This window comes from Eulemur rufifrons, chromosome 7, assembly GCF_041146395.1.
Source record: "Eulemur rufifrons isolate Redbay chromosome 7, OSU_ERuf_1, whole genome shotgun sequence".
Taxonomy (NCBI): domain Eukaryota; kingdom Metazoa; phylum Chordata; class Mammalia; order Primates; family Lemuridae; genus Eulemur; species Eulemur rufifrons.
Genome location: NC_090989.1, coordinates 144,089,425 through 144,109,065, shown reverse-complemented (window position 1 = coordinate 144,109,065; position 19,641 = coordinate 144,089,425). Strand labels below are relative to the sequence as shown.

At 42.7% G+C, this 19,641-nt stretch overlaps 1 pseudogene; it reads right to left on the bottom strand.

The window, feature by feature from the left end:
• Positions 1 to 2,660: 2,660 nt before the first annotated feature.
• On the bottom strand, positions 2,661 to 12,222 carry LOC138385815 (APRG1 tumor suppressor candidate-like; annotated as a pseudogene).
• Positions 12,223 to 19,641: the final 7,419 nt, after the last annotated feature.

Sequence of the window (19,641 nt, the reverse complement as noted above, 5' to 3'; positions counted from 1 at the left end):
TATGTCATAAGACTTCTTGTCCAAGAAGCAATATATTCTGCAATCTCCTTGACAAAATTGTTAAAAGACCCTCCTTGCAGTTTTTGGGTCAGTGGGGATATCACTGTTATGAACCTAGGATTTACAGAACACTGGCAAAAATTCTGAGGTACATCGACTTGGATGGGTTTGACATACTACTCACAAATTTTATTACATTTGTGGAAAAATCAGGATATCATTTCAAACTAAATTTTAACCTCGAATTTACTGAAATATGTGTGAATACAATTCTGTACTGGGTTTTTTCGAGAAAAAGTAATCCTGAGTTTGTGGAATTGCTTCTCAAGAAGACAAAAGACTATGTTCAAGACAGAAGTTGTAACCTGGCACTGATATGGAGGTAATAATCTCATATATTTTCATCATAGGAAGAGAAAATTTATCTTTAGAAGGTTATAGTACTTTTTCTTCTAAAATTAATCTGTATAGTGACTATATAGGGATAAGGAATCCTGACTAAATTGCTCATTCATTTGTTCACTCCTTCACTGCTTCATTATGTATTCAACTTTTACCTATGTATACTTTATTATGTACCAATAAATTATTAGAGTTTCTCCATACAGCTTACATGTTAGTGCTAAGGGTAATGCAATGTTAGAAAATTTAGGTTTCTCTAAATAAAGACATTGTTTTGTATAAAAAAAAAAAAAAGTCATTGAAAAGGCAAAAAAAAAAATCAGCAAGGACCTCCAATAATTGTGGACATTTCTATCGTGATTCTACCTTTCCTGGTACCAAGTCCTTTCACTTCTGACATCTCTTTCACCAGACTTTTGCCATCTTCCACCAACATGACATTTTGAACTTTGGTCATGAAGGTGTGTCATTCCCAAGTTCATTTATTAATTAGCCTAGCTTGCCCAAATCAAAGTGTGAAGGAAACACATTAGTCAAGCAGCAGTTGGGAGCTGCCCCCTGGTTTCATCCAGGGCCAGATATCCCAGCTCTGTGTGACATGGAAACTCCAGCCTCCTCAGGGGACCAGGCTTTCAGCAGACAAGCTCAATCTGCCCAGGAACCAGGAGGAAGATGCAGCAGATAGATGCACAGGGACAGTGGGAGGTACAGCCTGCACAGGACACATCTTTCCCGGGGGGGATCCATGCCTGAGACTCACTTGCAGGTCAGGAAGTTGTTTATTTATTAATAAAAAGAAAAGAACACTTCTGAGTGAACCTCTCACTGCAAGCCAAGCCCTGGCTGCTGTACTTGCTGTTTAATGGTCAGCACCTTTGCCTCTTCTATGAAAACCCTGGTTCAAAACAAGGTAGGAGCACACACCTCTAATACGCTGCAGGCTCCTTTAGGGTGAGATCAGCTGTAATCTTTTAAATATTTTTTGGTTACAAAATGCATACATGTATTTGTGTACTGACGAAAAACACAAAATAATCAGAGGTCCCTCTGATTGAAGCAGAAGAGAGTACTAGAAGGATACTGGGTGGCCCACAGAATGGGGGAAGAAAGCTCCAGGCCAGGCTTCCAGGAACAAGGCCCCAAAGCTCGCCGTGGTGCTGGTGTGTTAGAAACTGTCTCTGCCACCACTACGCACTACAGTACATAGCCCCTGCTTGCTACGGCAGGAAACAGCGTCACTTCTGTGTCAGGAATTTGACCTTGCAGCCCCCTCTGCCGGAGGAGTAAAAGCCCTATCCCCTCCCACTCTAGGTGACTTCATAGAGGCTTTATCATGTGTCTGTGCTGCAAGGAAGGCTGAGAAAGTAAGTACAGCACTTTCAGATATGAGAGGGGGATGTGATCTCTGGCTCTTATTCAAACTGAATGACCAAAGTCTACCCCACCCCTCCTCCCCAGATGTAACCACTATTAACACTTTGAATGGATCCTTCCAGCCCTTTTATGCTTCTGTGGATGTGCTTGTGTGTACACACACACACATACACTCTTAGAAAATGATTTTTAGGCCGGGCGCGGTGGCTCACGCCTGTAATCCTAGCACTCTGGGAGGCCGAGGTGGGTGGATCGTTTGAGCTCAGGAGTTCGAGACCAGCCTGAGCAAGAGCGAGACCCCATCTCTACTAAAAATAGAAAGAAATTATATGGACAGCTAAAATATATATATAGAAAAAATTAGCCGGGCATGGTGGTGCATGCTTGTAGTCCCAGCTACTCGGGAGGCTGAGACAGGAGGATCGCTTGAGCTCAGGAGTTTGAGGTTGCTGTGAGCTAGGCTGATGCCACGGCACTCACTCTAGCCTGGGCAACAGAGTGAGACTTTGTCTCAAAAAAAAAAAAAAAAAAAAAGAAAATGATTTTTGCAAGAATGAAATAATATCATAAATATTGCTCTGCAACTTAATTTTTCCACTCAGTATATATCATGGACATTTTTCCATGTCCATACATATAGATTTAACTTGTTCTTTTTAACTGCAGCGTAATATTCCACAGGGTGAAGTACCATCATTGAACTAGTCCTTTGTGGATGGGTATATAACCTAGGGCCGATATCTTACTATTAACATTACAAACCACACTAGAAAAGCACGCCAGCGCACGCATGTGGGTGTTTTTCACACTCATGCTGTCATTTTGGGGGGAACAGGTTCCTAGCGATGGGCAGCTAGTCACGCAGGCTCCAAGGACCATGGTTTTTATCCCATTGCCAGCTCACTGCCGGGCAATGGGGATAAGGCAACCAGTAACCACTCAATGTAAAGATGTTGGATTGAACTGAACTTCTCCATTCCAGGGACATTTCTTCCCAGGAAATGAGACAGTTCTAGATTCAGAACTGTCCTCAGCCCAGCCGGAGCCAGGGCAGTGCTGACCCTGGGCTCTCCTAATTTTGTTTTTCAGGCATCTCTTCGGCACCAGCTTCTTAGGCGAGCCACCCATCGCGTGCCTCTTCCTCTTTCCAGCATGCCAGACGCTGTGATTCCATGTGAGAAAGACCCCTGAGGGAGCGTCTGGAGGCCTGGTTTGCAGCCCCGGATCTGCCCGTAACTGGGATTGAGTCAGTCACGTCTCGCCTCTGAACTTCAGTTTTCTTATCTTTAAAATAAGAGACATGGGCTAAATTGGGGTTTTCTTTTTCTTTCTTTTTTTTTTTTTTTTTTTATCTAAAAGTGCCTGTTTCTTTTTTTTTTTTTGGTTTTGTTTTTGTTTTTTTTTTTCATCTTATTGTTATGGGGGATACAGAATTGCAGGTTACATACGTTGCCCATGTACTGCCTTTCTCCCCGTCATTCTGTAACAAAGACACATGTACCCGAATGTTTATAGCAGCACAATTCACAATAGCAAAGATGTGGAAACAACCCAAATGCCCATCAATACATGATTGGATTAGTAAGCTGTGGTATATGTAAATTGGGGTTTTCTAACTGTGTTCTGCCAAGACTGGTGTCCCACAGAGGTAGCTTGGGAACTGCTTCAGAACTTAGGGAATTAAGAGGGCAGGAGAGCAGGGCCTGATCCTCACGAGCTCTGCTATTAACCTTGTTGTGTAATGGGGGTTTGCATAAACTTTCATTTGAAAAAGGGGTTCTGCTCCTAAAGGAAAATTGAAAACTATTCAGTGTGAGGACTTTTATGTTCCAAGTCACAGAGATCCAGGGGCTCAAATATCATCAAAACACAGTCTTGTTTCTTCTCATTGCTTTGCTATTCACAATGTTGGCTTCATTCTTAGGTTCCATATGGCTCCAAAATGGCTGCCAATACCATTAGGCCTATATCCTCCCAGGTTTGAGTACTGCAGAAAAGATCATGTGCCTCTGTTTCAACAATCACAGAAAAAAACATCATATCTTATTGTTTCAGGCTGAGTCAAATTCCATCTCTGAACCAATCACTGTAGCCAGGGGAATGTGATAACCTGATTGGCCGGGCTGAACTCATATGGCCAGTGGAACTAAGGGTGGAATCAGCCATACCCAACACACACTGACTAAAGGTGGGACAGGGGGTGATTCTCCAGAAGAAAATTGTATTACTATTACCCAATGCTGAGTAGCCAAAATCAATGCACATAAAACTATGCACATGCATTTATTCAACGAACCCTCAAGATACTGAACACCTCTAAGAAAGGATCTGCATGCACTGGAGATGCAATGATAAATAAATTACAGTCCCCATGCATTGAGTGGTGGGCCAGGGGACCACTGCAGGTCAACAAGGCCATCAGCTGGGAAGAATACCAGGCCACAGTGTGGAGGACAGTAAGGATAACTGGAACCCTCCAGCACCTCTACCTCTGTCTGTCACCACATCCAACCACGACAAACTTCAGGGAGTAATGGTTGCTGCTTCACTTCTCCCTTCTAAAGCTTGTGCAAATTCCTCTTTGACCAATTGTAACTTGAGACACACAAGGAAGGGGCTCCTGGGAAACAACTCCAACTTAAGCAAGTTGACGTAGAACAAACAACAACAGAATCTACTCATCACTATCTCCAAGTTGAACCCTCTAATATTCTGAATAAAATATGCTTGTCAACTTGGCATCTGGCAAACACTTAAATTAGTGTTTTGTATGAAACAACAACAAAATGTTGGGGTCATCTTTAATCTAAATACTCAGACTAAGATAGCCAGCAAACACTTTCTCATTACCTGTAATTATGCATTAGGATCTACAGAAATAAAAAGTATGAAAAGAACTTTAAAAAACGATTTATGAAATATTTGCTATAGACCCAGATATAGAATGTGTAAATGATTAACTTTGAATAATATTTCCCCATTACTGATATGAAATAATTATTAATAAGTTTAAGATATTATGCTTTATTTTTATTTCTGAAAATTTGATGAGTCTTTTAAAACATGTACCTAAAATTGGTGGTCTGTTTGCTTGTCTAACAGATAGTTGCCTGTGGATGCTGAACTATTGAGAAATACTTGTCTAAAGGTCTTATGAAAGACTGAAGAAACTTGGCCACATCTTTGTTACAGAATTTAAGATGTGGGTAGGCTGTTTGTCCTCCAGGAACTTGCACCCTTCTTCTGTGTGTAATTGGTTTTTGTCTTGTCTTTACTTTCTTTCTTTTTCTTCCCTTTGGTTGTGGTTGTTTAACATGGTTAGACTTTGTGGCTTTCTGTTTTTGTTTTTCTAATGGAATGTTTCCATTACATCTCTCTGGTTCAGACAGGGCAAATCCCATCAGAAGCCTCCATCCATGAAGCCATGAGAGCCAAAACTGCAGGAATGCACAATCTGCTACATGCCATAACTATTGCTCAGAATGCGCCTCTCCCATCACAGTGCTGATTTTTCATTGTAGGGTGCTGTGGGCATCTTTGGTGAAGAAAGGTGAGAGAGAGAGAGAGTGTGTTTGGTGTAGCAAAGAAGATGCACTTGGAACCCAGGACATCCACGTAGGGAGGTAGAGGCACTTCTAGGTCACCAAGACACTGACAGTCACATTTAGGAGAGAGAGGGCTTAGGGAAGGAGGGCAAATTGCACACACAAGATACATTTAAAAAAAATAAAAAAATAAAGGACAATGTACATGAAAGCCCAAAGCCAATAATATCAGAAGTGAAGTCTTTACCAAAAGGGCTTCACAAACCCAGGGTCAGCGTCCTGGGTTTGAACCTCAGCTCCAACATTTACTAGTAGTAAAACAAAATAAAATAAGTTACCGAACCTCCCTGAGATTCAGGTTCCCCATCTGTAGAACCTACCCATAGAGTTACTGGCAAGATTCATGTAATGTGATTAGAACAATTCCTGGCATATATAAACCCTCAACCAATGGTTGTGGTTGTGGTGGAAGAAGTGTTTGTTGTTATGGTTGTTGTTGTCGTTGTCTGCCAATGTGGAAGGACAGTTGCAGAGATCTATGTCCTAGTACCCAAGACTGCTAAGTGCTCGAGCTATAGCAATGCACATGACATGCCTTTGCATAGAGCAGTCTAGCAAGGGAAGCCGATGGTTAACCAGTTGCTTGCAGTATGAAAGGGGTTGAAATGAGGGAGGGGATGGGTAAAGAGTGCTCTAGGAGTTCAGAGGAAGCGTACTTTTATGGGGTTGGGGCGGCGCCAGGTGGGGAAAAGGGGCATCTCCAAAGACTTCCCTGAAGTAACAGTGTCTCAGCTGAGCCCTGAAGAGTTAAGAGTTGACCAGTTAAAGAGCAGCAGGGTGCAGGTGAGAAATAAGGATAAATGAGCTGGTCACTGGAGGATTATGTGAGCTCAAGAAAGGGTTTTTTAAATGCACGTGAGACTATACAATATATCAATGTAACAAAACTCTACTTGTGCCCCCTAAATCTATTGAAATAAAAATAAATAAATACATAAATTTTAAAAACATTTTCCTACTCTGAAATAAAAAAATTAATTTCCCCATAAAAATAAAAAATAAATTTAAAAAAAAATTTAAGAAAATAAACAGATGAGACTTGGACAAGCCTAAACAATGAATGGGGTAGGGGAAGAGAAAAGAAATACAAAAAAGATGAAGGTTGTAAAGGAGCAGAGGGTGAAGTGGGGCAGGGGGCGGGGGACACGCTGTGTACCTGTAACATCAGAAACGGGATGTGCCTTTGGAAAGTGTCCAATACAACCTTCATTTAAAAATGGAGAAATAGAGCCCAGAAGACAGGCCCAAGATTACCCCTGAAGATGGTGGCAGAGGTTGAATTAGAAGTCATTTGGGGGCTGTTTGGTGTAGTGAACTTTATGCAGAGGGTGGACAATGAACATAGATTCATGAGGTTTTCAGCGGAGGCAGGCCCAGCATGCACCAGATTGAGGAATATGTCCCAGCATCGCTAGGAGAACCCAGGGGGAGGGAAGGAGCTGGTCATGGAAGGTAGGATCAGGATAGTAATCTCCCAAACCTGGCTACTCTTACATATTTATCATGGGAATTTGACATCAAAATACTCAGACTTTTGTTTGTTGAGCATTTATTATGTGCCAAGTATTTTGGTCATTTATTGCTGCATAAAAAACTGACCCAGAACTTAATGGCTTAAAACAACCACTTTATTATCTTATACTTTTGTGGGCAGGAATTTGGCAGGGCTTGGCTGGGCCATTTGGTTCTGTTTCATATGGCATCCCCTGAGGTTACTCAGAGGTAGTCAGCTGGTGGCTGGAGGGTCCAAGATGGCCTCAACCCCATGTCTGGTACTTTGGGAATGGCTGAACAGCTGGGCTCAGCTGGAACTGCCAATAATGGCACATACATGTGGCCTCTGCCACATGACGCTCTCAGGGTAGTCGGACTTCTCACATGGTGGCATTGGGCTCCCAGAGACAGTGTGCCAAGAGGCCTGAGTGAAAACTGCAAGTTTCTTATGACCCAGCCTCAGAAGTCCCAGAATGTCATTTCCGCCTTACTCTATTGGCCAAGCAAGTTGCCTAGGCCAGCCCAGGCTTAAGAGGAGGGGAATTAGACTCCACCTCTCAAGGGAAGAAGTAGCAAAGAATTTGCAGCCATCTTTAATCACGACACCAAATAATAAGTGCTTTCCATGAGTGATCTTGCTTAGTCCTCCCAACAACCCTACCGCATAAGTGCTCTTACCACACCCATTTAAGAGATGAGGAAATTAGGACACAATGAGGCTTCTTCTCCTGAACAAGGAACTGCAAAAAAAAAAAAAAAAAAGATACAATTTAGTTAAGAAACGTGGCTAAGGTCACACGCCTGTAATGTAAGACTTAGGTTCAACTCCAGCAGTCTGACTCCCAGACACACCATGTACCAGGATTCCATAGCAAGCACTGCCTGTATCCTACCACCAAGTCTGAAAGGAAGAGCCGTCTCTACAATGTTAGCCTTTCATTTGCACGATGAAGAAATGAATGCCTGGGATATCTAAGTCACCACTCCTCTGTGTGGCACCCTGCACTGGTGGTGATCCTTCAAGTTAGGAAGCCATGTGCTACTTTATGTCCTTTTGGAAAATGAAGAAATGGGCTCAGAAAATTTAAATGACTCCTGCGGGCCTACACAGCTGACACATGACTGAGCTGGAATCTGAAACCAGGATGGCCTCTTCCCAAATCCCATGTTCTTCCCACCACTCTGGGATGTCTGCTACATCACAGAGATTGGAGGAGGCTCTACAGTGCCCAGAAATGAGGATGAGAGCTTGATTTTTCCTAATAATAGTTTCCAGATGAAATTGTGCATCTCCTATTAGACAGTTGCTACCCAGTATAGCGTTCACTGAGATCCTCTTTCCAGATCTAACAGGAGCATTTTTCACCCCTGGAAAGCCTCGAAGATAACAGAGCAAGGAGGAGGACGAACTCTATTTATCCATTCAGATGTTCGCTGAACTATTTTGTGCTAATTAATGCAGCTCTAGGCACTGGGTATACATTGATGAAAAAGGCAGAGAGGGGTCTGCCCTCGCAGAGCTCTCAGTCTAGCACAGAAGACAGAATGAAGCAAGCAGTTACAGTAGCGTAGTAAGCTCCATGAGAGCTGGTCACAGGGCTCTAATGCAGACTGGAAGTGGCTTAGCTTGGGTCCCTCCCACCCTCTGAAAGCAGAGCCTAAGACAAAGACTCACCCATGGGTGATTTATTTGGGAGTTGATCCCAGGAAGTAGGAGACTCAAGAGAGTGAGGAAAAGGCAATACAAGGGCAGGTTATCAAGGTCACAAATGTGGGCCTAGGGGTATGATCCCATCAGGATCTCCTGCAGAATGTATAGAATGACTCAGAGTTGTCCACTCCAGGGTGGCAGCCACAGCCACAACTGGAATCAGAGGTGCGGCTGCTGGATGTGGGTCAGGACCCCAGAGGTGTCTGAGCATGCTGAGAAACGAACCTCTACTCCGAGACCAGAAGGATGAGTTGGGATCAGAGGAAAGGAAGAAAAGAGAAGCCAGAGAACACTCCTTTCAGAAAGAATAGGTGTTCAAGGGCAGGAGAGCAGGGCCCTCTCATAGAAGTGAGAAAAATATCACCTGAGCCTGGAATAGAGAGAGCAAGAGAGAAGGGGGGAGAGAGTGGGGAATGGAGTGTGGAGGGCCCGTAAAGCCAGTGGAGGCTTCACCTGAAGGGGAATGGGAGCCACTGAAAGGTTTTTAATAGGGGAGAGAAATGTTCAGATTTTCATTTCTAAAAATGGTTTTTTTTTTCCCCCTCAGCAGGTGGACCCAGCAAACTTTTCCAAAGGAAGTGTGAGCATCAGAGTTGCAAACCCAACTTTCATGACAACATATGGCATATGTGGTCTGCACACGTGGGCCTTCAAATACCAAGATATTCTTCTACAGATGCAAATATTGCCTACAGATTGGTTGGAAGACTGAGCATGAGTTACAGGCTCCCATCTCAATGCTGATCTCTAGAAATGAGACAAAATGTGGTCTTGATCCATAATAATGTTAGAAAACTAGAAAGGACTTCTTATGAATAAGAAATCTTGAGAATTCCCTGAAATATGGAAGACAGTCAAATCAGATTGTAAAAGGATCCCTGTACTGAAGCACACATCGGGGAGGACTCTTGCATAAAAGTGGAAGATGGGAGGCACCATAGCCTGGGAGCAGGAGTGGCTCTGAGCACCTGATGGGAAATGAGCAGGATGACCTGAGCAGGATCTGTCAGGTCAACAGGCTCTGTCCCCACTGACCCTTGGGCTAGGCAGCAGCAATAGAGGTGTCTGCCTCCATCTAGGAGCAAGGAGCATGAGCCTTTATGACAGGAACCTGGATAACATCCCAGGGGGCTGGTGACACCAGGGAGGAATGAGGACCTCCCATACCAAGAAACCCTCCCCTGGTGGCTCTATGTCTGACTCTCACCCTCCATCCTGGAGGTGGACTGCAATAAACGGTCAAAGACAGGCTAACAGGGATCCCCAAACACAAGATGATTCCTCAGTTAACAATCTCCAAGCAACTGTGGAAATCTAGCTCTGTGCAAGAGACACTCTTTTACCAAGTGCAGAACTTACACCTGAGGAAATAGAGCTGATAGCTGAGCTGATCTGAATAATTAATACTCTCAAGGAGATGCAAGATTACCAAATTGCAAATGTTATGAATAACATTTATTTTGCAAGTTAGTTTAAAATTTGATAATCGAAAAAATTCAACATATAGGCTGAGTAGTAGAATGAACTGCCAAAGAGCAAATTTGTGAGTTGTAAAATCAAGCCAAGGAAATCTTCCAGAATGTAACTAAAATTTTTTAAAATATGAAACAGATATTAAGAGATGTAGAATATAAATTGAACTTCAACAGAATTGAAAACATCTGCTCTTCAAAAGATACTGTTAAGAGAATGAAAATACAAGCCTAGACTTGGAGAATCTTTGCAAAACATGTATCTATTAAAAGACTTGTATCCAGAATGTGAAAAGAACTCTCAAAACTCAATGATAGGAAAAGAAACAACACAATCAAAAATATAACAAACACTGAACTAGAGAAGATGTATAGACGGTAAACAAGCACATGAAAACATACTCAATATTGTTAGTTACTAGGGAAAAACAAATAAAACCAAAGGAGATTTGACACCACTGCACACCTATTATTAATACATCAAAAATTTAAAAGACTGACCATACCAAGTACTGGTGAAGATATGGGGAACTGGAACTCTCAGACACTACCACCACTTTGGAAAACAGTTTATCAGTGTCTTTTTTTTTTTTTTTTTTTTTCCGAGACAGAGTCTTTCTCTGTCACCTGGGCTAGAGTGCTGTGGCATCAGCCTAGCTCACAGCCACCTCAAACTCCTGGGCTCAAGCGATCCTCCTGCCTCAGCCTCCTGAGTAGCTGGGACTACAGGTGCATGCTAACACACCCGGCCAAGTTTTTTATTTTTAGTAGAGATAGGGTCTCACTCTTGCTTAGGCTGGTCTCGAACTCCTGACCTCAAGCCATCCTCCCGCCTCGGCCTCCCAGAGTGCTAGGATTACAGGCGTGAGCCACCGTGCCCTGCCAACAGTTTCTTTAAAAGTTAAACATATAAAAAAAAAATTTTAAGTTAAACATATACCTACCATATGATTTAGTCATTCCATTCTTAGATATTTTTCCAAAGGAAAGAAAATATATGTCACACAAAGACTTGTCCACAAATATTCACACCAGCTTTATTTGTAATAGCCTAAAACTGAAACAACCCAAATATCCATCTATAGATGAATAGATCAATTGTGGCATATTCATACAACGGAATACTACTCAGCAATATGAAGAGATAAACATGCAATAACATGAATGCATCTCAAAGTAATTATGCAGAGTGAAGGAAGACAGACAAAAAATAGTACATACTATATGATTCCATTTATGTAAACTCTAGAAAATGCAACTAACCTATAGTGACAGGATGCAGGTCAGTGGTAGTCTGAGATCAGAAGTGGGAGGAACAGGAGGGATTGGAGGCAGGAATTACAAAAAGGCAGGAGGAAACTTTTGGGACTGTTGGATATGCTCACCATCTTGAATGTGGTGATGGTTTCCCAGGTATAGACATGTCAAAACTTACCAAGTTGTATTCTTTAAATATGTACAGTCTGTGGTACATCCACTATACCTTAGTAAGCCTATTTTTAGGAAATATATATGTGTATACATACATATATACACGTGTGTATACATGTATGTGTGTGTGTATAAATATATATATGTATAATGTCATTTGTTTTTCAAATTTATTTGGCCATGACTCTTTTCCCTGCTCACCTATTACCCGTTTGCAGAACCATGGCATATGCAATGAGACAGACCTAGGGCTGACCCTGGCTCCACCCTCATACTGGCTGTGTGTGCCCTTCAGTAAGTGATTAACACTTTCAGAGCCTTGATTTTCTTGTCTTTAAAATGGAGTTGTGATCAAGATTAAATTAGTGAATGCCAAATCCCTGCCACATGGTAGGTTCTTAAAAACTTTAGTCCACTAATCACCCCCAAAATCAAACGAGTCATATTTGTGATTTCTCCAATGGTATTCACTTTATTTTTAGCTAAAGACACTAGCATTCAGTCACCTGGAGTCCAAAGGTCCAAGGGGAAAGATGTTGAAATGCTTAGCGCTGCCCTACAGGCCCATCTGCTCTGCATTAGCCAGCCTTCCTCTGTTTATTATTCCTTGTGTTAAATCTCCTCCAATTCTTGTGCGAAAAGTTCAGGCACACAATAACCTCTTTATCACATTTTCAAAATCTGGGCCTGCTCTGGGAAGTTTACACCTTTTTCTTGTTGCCATTGTTTGCATGTGGGTTAAGATTTCTGCAAAGGGCATTTGCAGTACTTTGCTGAAAACATTTATGTGTAGATTTGATGCACACAAATATTGCCAAAAAATGAAAATGAGATGTCGGAGGAATCAGAGCCACACCAGGTGGGCCCTGTGTCATTCACCAGCTGTGGCTGTGCAAGGAAGATCCTAGGCTCAGGCTGGTGGCTGGGAGCCTGGGGCTGGGCTGGACCCTCACCCTCTCTCCTTTAGGGGTAGAAATTGAATAATATTGAAAAGAATAACAGAAACACGCCAATATTAGTGAGTAGAATAAAAAGGTCACATAACTCTGTAAAAATAAATACATCATCATAATAATATTGGTTACCATTCACTGAGTATTATTTGCTTCACCAGATGCTATTTTATTTAAGCCTCACAACAAACCTGTGAGTTAGGTATAGAATAAGTGAGTACTCTTTCAGCTTTAAGTGACAGAAAATACACCTTAAATTGGGTTATAACACAAAAGAATTTTTACTGGATATGGCAATTAAAAGTCCAGATAAGTTCTGGCTTCAAAGGAAACTCAATCCAGCAGCTCCAAAAGATGTCTCCAAACACCAAACTCTCTCCCTCTCCTCGCTGCCTTCCTATTGGCTTTCTCTTTGGGGATCCTACAGTCATCCCAGAAGTTCCAGGATTTCACATTGCAGCTGTGCCAGACCTCATATCCTTACAGGAAAAGAGAGAAGAAGCCTGGAATTCACTCTCATTGGTTCAAAATGGGTCATGTGTCCATCTCTGAACAGATTGTTTTGGAGGAGGAGGAGGAAGTGAGTAAGAGGGAGTGATTGGATTAAGTCTTTGGGGTGGGGACTCTTGGGATAGCCCACATTCAGGACCTAGGGATGGCAGCCAATCTCAACCAAAGCCCCAGGCTGAAAACTGGGGAGAGATAGTTTCCTAGGGGAAAAAATGGATAAGGTTGATCATAAAAGGGAAGATGGATGCTGGGGACACATCCAACAAATGCCTACAGTATTCATTCATTTATTATAAAAAGGGGTTGGACACTGTTTAGGGGATGGAGATGTATCAGATATATCAGGGAATAAAAAATGAAAATCCCTATGGCAGATACTGTTGATACATGCCACTGCATGCTCCCTTGACCCACCTGCAACTGTGTTGGACAGTTCCCATGCACAGGGACTGTGTGTACCTCTCTGCTTCTCCACCAGAAGGCTTTCTCTGGCACTGAGGAGGCTTGCTCAGCCCATGCACAAGGCAGCATGGATATGCCAGAGGTTTAATGCCCCCAGAGACGCATACAGCCAACAGTGCACAGGAGTTGGGGACAGTACTCTAGTTTTCCTATGCCTAAATAGGAAATTTCTGAGACCAATTCAGCAAAGCTTCTCAGAGGCTCTCCAAAGGATTGTCCACAGCAGTAATGAACTTATTAATGCATCCTTCGTTGATTTTACTTACTTCCCTGGTCTCTCTTCCCCAATTCTCTTTCTTGTCTCTCTTGGGAACATATAAGGGGGAAAGGACAATCTCTTCAATAAGTAGTGCTGGGAAAACTGGATAATTATTTGCACAAGAATGAACTCCACCCCTTCCTGTCACCATACACAAAAACTAAAACAAAATGGATTAAAGACTTAGATCTAAGACCTGAAACTATGAAACGACTAGAAGAAAACATTGGGGAAGTGCTTCAGGACATTGGTCTGGGCAAAGATGTTTTGTATTAAGACCTCAAAAGCACAGGCAACAAAAGCAAAAATAGACAAATGGAATTACATCAAGCCAAAAAGTTGCGCAGTAAAGGAAACAATCAATAAAGTGAAGAGACAAGCCACAGAATGGGAGAAAATATTTGCAAACTACCCATCTGATGAGAGATTAACAACTGGAATATATGAGGAGCTCAACAACCCAATAGCAATAATAATAATAATTTGATTTAAAAAAATGGGCAAAAGATCTGAATAGACATTTCCCAAAAGAAGACATACAAATGGTCAACAGGTATATGAAAAAATACTCAACATCGCTAATCGCCAGAGAAATGCAAATCAAAACCACAATGAGATATCATCTCACCCCAATTAAAATGGCTTTTGTCAACTAGATGGGCAATAATGGATGCTGGCAAGGATGTGGAGAAAGGGGAACCCTCATATACTGTTAGTGAGACTGTAAATTAGTACAGCCTACATTAGGAGAAAGTATGGAGCTCCTCAACAAACTGAAAATAGAATTACCATATGACCCAGTGATTCCACTACTGGGTATATATCCAAAAGAAAGAAGATCATTATATTGAAGCAATATCTACACTCTCATGTTTACTGCAGCACTATCCACAATAACCAAAATACAGAAGCAACATAAATGCCCACCAGTGGATGAATGGATAAAGAAAATGTGGTATATAGACACAACAGAATACTATGCAGCTATAAAAAAAAGTATGAAATCCTGTCATTTGCAGCAACATGATGGAACTGAAGGTCATTACATTAGGTGAAATAAGCCAAGCACAGAAAGACAAATATCACATGTTCTCACATGATGTAGGAGATAAAAAAGTGAAGATAGAGACTAGATTGGTGGTTATCAAAGGCTGGGAAGGGGAACGGGGAGATGGGGATGAAAAGGAGTTGATTCATGGGTACAAATACACAGTTTTATAGGAGAAATAAGACTTATTATTTAATAAATCAATAGAGTGACTATAGTTTACAATAATCTGTTGTATATTTCAAAAGCTAGAAAAGAACAATTCAAATATTTCTAACACAAAGAAAATACAAACATCAAGGTGATGGATATCCCAATTACACTTATTTGATCTTTAAAAATTATATGAATCTATTAAATTATCACATGTACCCCCAAAATATGTACATCTATTATGTATCAATAAAAAGATAACATTTACAAAAGAAGTAAAGGATAGGATGGTTCCCGGCGACCCTGGGCACCTGCCGCTGAAGCCCAGGCACCGCCTGCCTGCTCACCCGGCCCACCACCGTCCACACCCACTGCCCTGAGCTGACCACCTCCTGCCCCCTGGGTGTGGCACAATGTCGGGCTGACCCCACTGGTGTTCATGGCCACTTTGCTGCCTGTCCTGCTGCTGGTGGTGTGCGGTGAGTGGGGGCATTCACCACGGGGGCAGTTCCACATGCCAGCTTGACTCAGGTTGGTATTTGGAATATCTAAACCCAAATTTCTGTATTGGGCATTGGAGAACATGCCCTCCCTTGGAGCTACACTGGGACGCAAACCGTGCGCAACTGCTCAGAATCTCTCAACAGCTTTCTTCGACAATTCCACCAATCTACCCTAAAGATATCCTTCCAAAGTACAAAACAACATATATACAAGGACATTAATTACAGCCTTATTTGTAATAGCAAAAGACTGGAAACTCAAATATTCATCAAATAGTATTCTGGTTCGTTGAATAAATTATGGTACATCCATACCATGAAATACTGCTGTAGCTATAAAAAGAACAAGGAAGATCTCTGTGTTACTGGAGTGATCTCCAGAATACATTGTTAAGTGAGAGAGGCAAGATGCAGAATCATGCCTATAGTATGCCAACTTTTGTGTAAGAAAAAGACACATATGTATACATACACGGTGGGGGGAGGGTTGGTCAAGAAACACTGAAAACGGGGCAGCATACAGGATGGGAAGTGAGACTTTTCTAAGGGTACCTGTCAATATTGTTTTCACTTTGAACAATGGACATGTTTTACATATTCAAAAATAAAATTAAGTCAGAAAGGAAAAAATGCAAACCCTAAAACTGAGGGTAGAGCTACAAGGATTTGTGACATTAGATGCAGCATGCAAGAAAGAGAGCAGTGCAGACAAGAAACTGGAAAGACGGCCTTGCCTTTCACTGATAGGGGGGCAACAGTGAGAGAAGAAGGTTTGGGGGTACAGTCAGGATTCGGTCTTGGAAATACCAAACTCCAGATGCCAGTTACACATCCATCCAATTGGAGATGTTGGACAGGCAGTCAGGTCTGCGAGTTTGGGACCCAAGGAAGAGGTCTGAGTTGGAGATGTAAGTATGGGAGTCGGTGGCACACAGCCAGAGTTTAAAGCCATGAGACAGGATGAGACCACCGAGCGGACATATTTAAGAAAGACAAAAGGCCTAGAGCCTGAATCTTAGAGTTCTCCAGTCCATACTCAGTGGTCAGGGAAATGAGGACGAATCAGCCAGCAGGGAGGGAGGGGAAGGCCAGGTGAAGGGGGGGGGGTGTCTTCAGGAGAAAGCGACCACCTGTGGGGAATCAGATAGGGACAGAGAATGACCATTGGCCTTAGCAACTGACACTGCCAAGAGCAGTTTCAGAGGAAGGGAGGAGGAGTCCTGACAAAAGAGGTTTTAAGGGAAGTGGAAGCCTACATATTGGGGATAGTGAATATACTTATGTCTTTTTTAAGAGTTCATCTCTAAAGAGAAGTAGAGAAATGGAGTAACAGGTAGAGGGGGGCATGGAGTCAAAAGATCAGTGTTTTAAGACAGGAGCAGTGACACCATGCTTGTGTACTGATGGTAATGACTCAGTAGCGTGGGACAAACTGCTGATGGCAAGAGAGAGTCTTCTATAATTTATAAAGATGAGAGAAATGACACTCTGGGAGGCAGTCAGTAGAGGTTAGAACAGTGTTATCCAAGGTCACAGAGCAGGATGTGACCCACGCCTCCAGCCCCACCGTGTCCTGAAATGAGCACAGCAGGCCTCTGGCTCTGCCCATAAATGGCCACAGACCTGTGAGCGGCTTCTGCCCCAGCCGCTGGGGAGACAGGCTGCCACAGAGGGACAATAAAAGTGAAACCGCCTCCATTAATCAGTGCACAGGATTAGATATGAATGGCTGAAGCCCTGCCAACAAGCTCCAGCCCTGACAGCCGACTGGGAAAAGCAGGAGGCTCTTAAGCAAAAACATGCTTCTGAGAGCTTTCACGAAGCATATCTGAAAGAGGGTCACACAGCTCACAGACACTCCGTCTAGCCCAAGGACAGAGGGCGGAGGGCCACAGAACCCACCACTGCTGGAAACCAGGGCAGCAGACAAAGGACCTATCAAAAACAGAAAATGTAATGGCTCATGGATGAAGAAACCTCTCTCCTCTTTCTCACTCATAGCTTTTAGAAGGACTACTTTGACTGCCATGTTGAAAAAAGACTTCAGAGGCCAAAGGCAGAAACAAAGGACAGTTTAGAAGTCCATGCTCATAATTTATAATAGTTTAAAAATGACAATGGTTTGGATCAGGATTGCAGTAGAGGAAGAAAGCAGTAGTTAGAATCCAGACATATTTGGAAAGTAGAGACAGCAGCATTTGCTGATGGATTAAAATGTGCATCGTTAGAGAAAGAAGTCCAGGTTGATGGCCACGTTTCTACCTGAGCAACTGGAAGGATGGAGTTGCCATTCACCAAGAAGACATGGTAAGTTTGAGATGCCCACTAGACATCTGCTGTGGATTGAATTGTGTCCCCCCTAAAATTTATATGCTTAAGCCCTAACTCCCAATGTGGCTGTATTTGTAGACAGGGCCTTATGAAGGTAATTAAGATTAAATTAGGTCATTAGGTCTGACTTGGGGGGATAGGCAGTACATGGGCAACGTATGTAATTTGAACTTTTGTACCCCCATAATAAGCTGAAATAAAAAAAAAAAGGAAAAAAATTAGATCATTAGGGTGGGGCCCTAATCCAATAGAACTAGTGTCCTTAAAAGCGACAGAAAGAGATACCATGGACACACACGCACAAAGGCAGCCATCTGCAAGTCAGGGAGCGAGGCCTCAGGAAACACCAACCCTGCCTACACCCTGATCTCAGACGTCCAGCCTCCAGAACTGTGAGAAAACAAATTTCTGTTGTTCAAGCCGCCCAGTCTGTGGTGTTTTGTTATGGCAGCCTGAGCTGACTAATACAACATCCAAGTGGAGATGTTGAGTCGGCAGTTAGATACACACGTCCGGAGTTCGGTGGTGAGCTCTGGGCTGGAGATGTATATTTGGGAGCTGCCAGCACTTAGATCATCCTTAAAGCCATGAGATTGAATGAGTTCATCTAGGTAGAATGCAGAAGAAAAGAGGTTTCAGCAATAATCTTTGAGGCACTTAAAGAGGCTGGGGAATGGGTGTTAGCAGCAAAAGAGACTGAGAAAGGAGTGGCCAGTGGGGTGAGATGAGAAATAAGAGAGGAATGTCCCAGAAGCCATGAGGAGGGAGTGGCTGACTGTCGCATGCTGGTGAGAGTTTGGGTAAGATGATCACTGAGAAACAACCACTGGATTTAGCAAGATAGAGGTCACGGGTGACCTTGAAAAGAATCATCTCAATGAAACCATGGGGTGAATTCCTGATGTAAGAGAGTCAAAAAGAAAGAAGGTAAGGAGTCTGGACACAGTGGGACAGGCAACTGTTTCAAGGAGTAGGTAAAAGGACTGGATGTTGAAAAAGGGACCTGGGAACAAGACAGACATTTGTTATTGTTCACTTTGTTTTGTTTTGAAGTAGGACTTACCACATGTTTACAAGTGAGAGGATGCAGGCTTCATGGAAACGTGAGGCACCGGCTTTCGATGAGGGGTTTGGGTTCAACCACAGGAACAGGAGTGCAGGAAGAGGTTATGGGATGGATGAAGGTGAGTTTGTAGAAGTGGTGGGGAAGTGAGGCAGTTCTCCAATTGCCTTTCTCTTCTCAGTGAAATAGAAAGCTCAGACCTTGGCAGAGTGAGGAGAGAGGCGAGGTGTTGGAGGTATGAGGACAGGATGCACCACATAAGGACAGTGAGGGTTCGGGGACATGGTAACATGGTAAGATTTGGGCAACACGGAGGGCCCATTTGAAGGTAGTGGTGAGGAATGTCAAGTGAGCAAGTGAGTTCAGTGGGTTTCTTCAGCCTCCTCCAGCTGCCAGGGTGCGGGTGATGAGTGGATTCAGGTTGGATGGAACCAAGTAGGGGTTTTGGCAGATGAGTTCAATAAAGGAAGACAGGCATGGGAGTTGAAGATGTCTGACCACAGTGCTTGGCCACGGACTCCAGGCTGGCCAAGTAGAAGACTGAGGAAATAAATGACAGGGCAAGGTTAGTAAAAGGATAGTAGCAGGATCGATGTATCTTAGGTCTGTCCTTTAGTGTTGAAGAATTTTGGAGTTGTGCCCAAAGAGGAAAGCAGCTGGTTGGAGAATGGGAGGCATGAAAATTATAGGCATGTAATTTTCAACCTCTGAGATATTGCAGGTTTAGTTCCAGACCACTGCAATAAAGTGAATATTGCAATAAACGAGTCACATGAATTTTTTAGTTTCTCAGTGCACATAAAAGTTATGTTTACATGATACTGTAGTCTATTAAGTGTGCAACTAAAAAAATATGCATATCTTAATTTA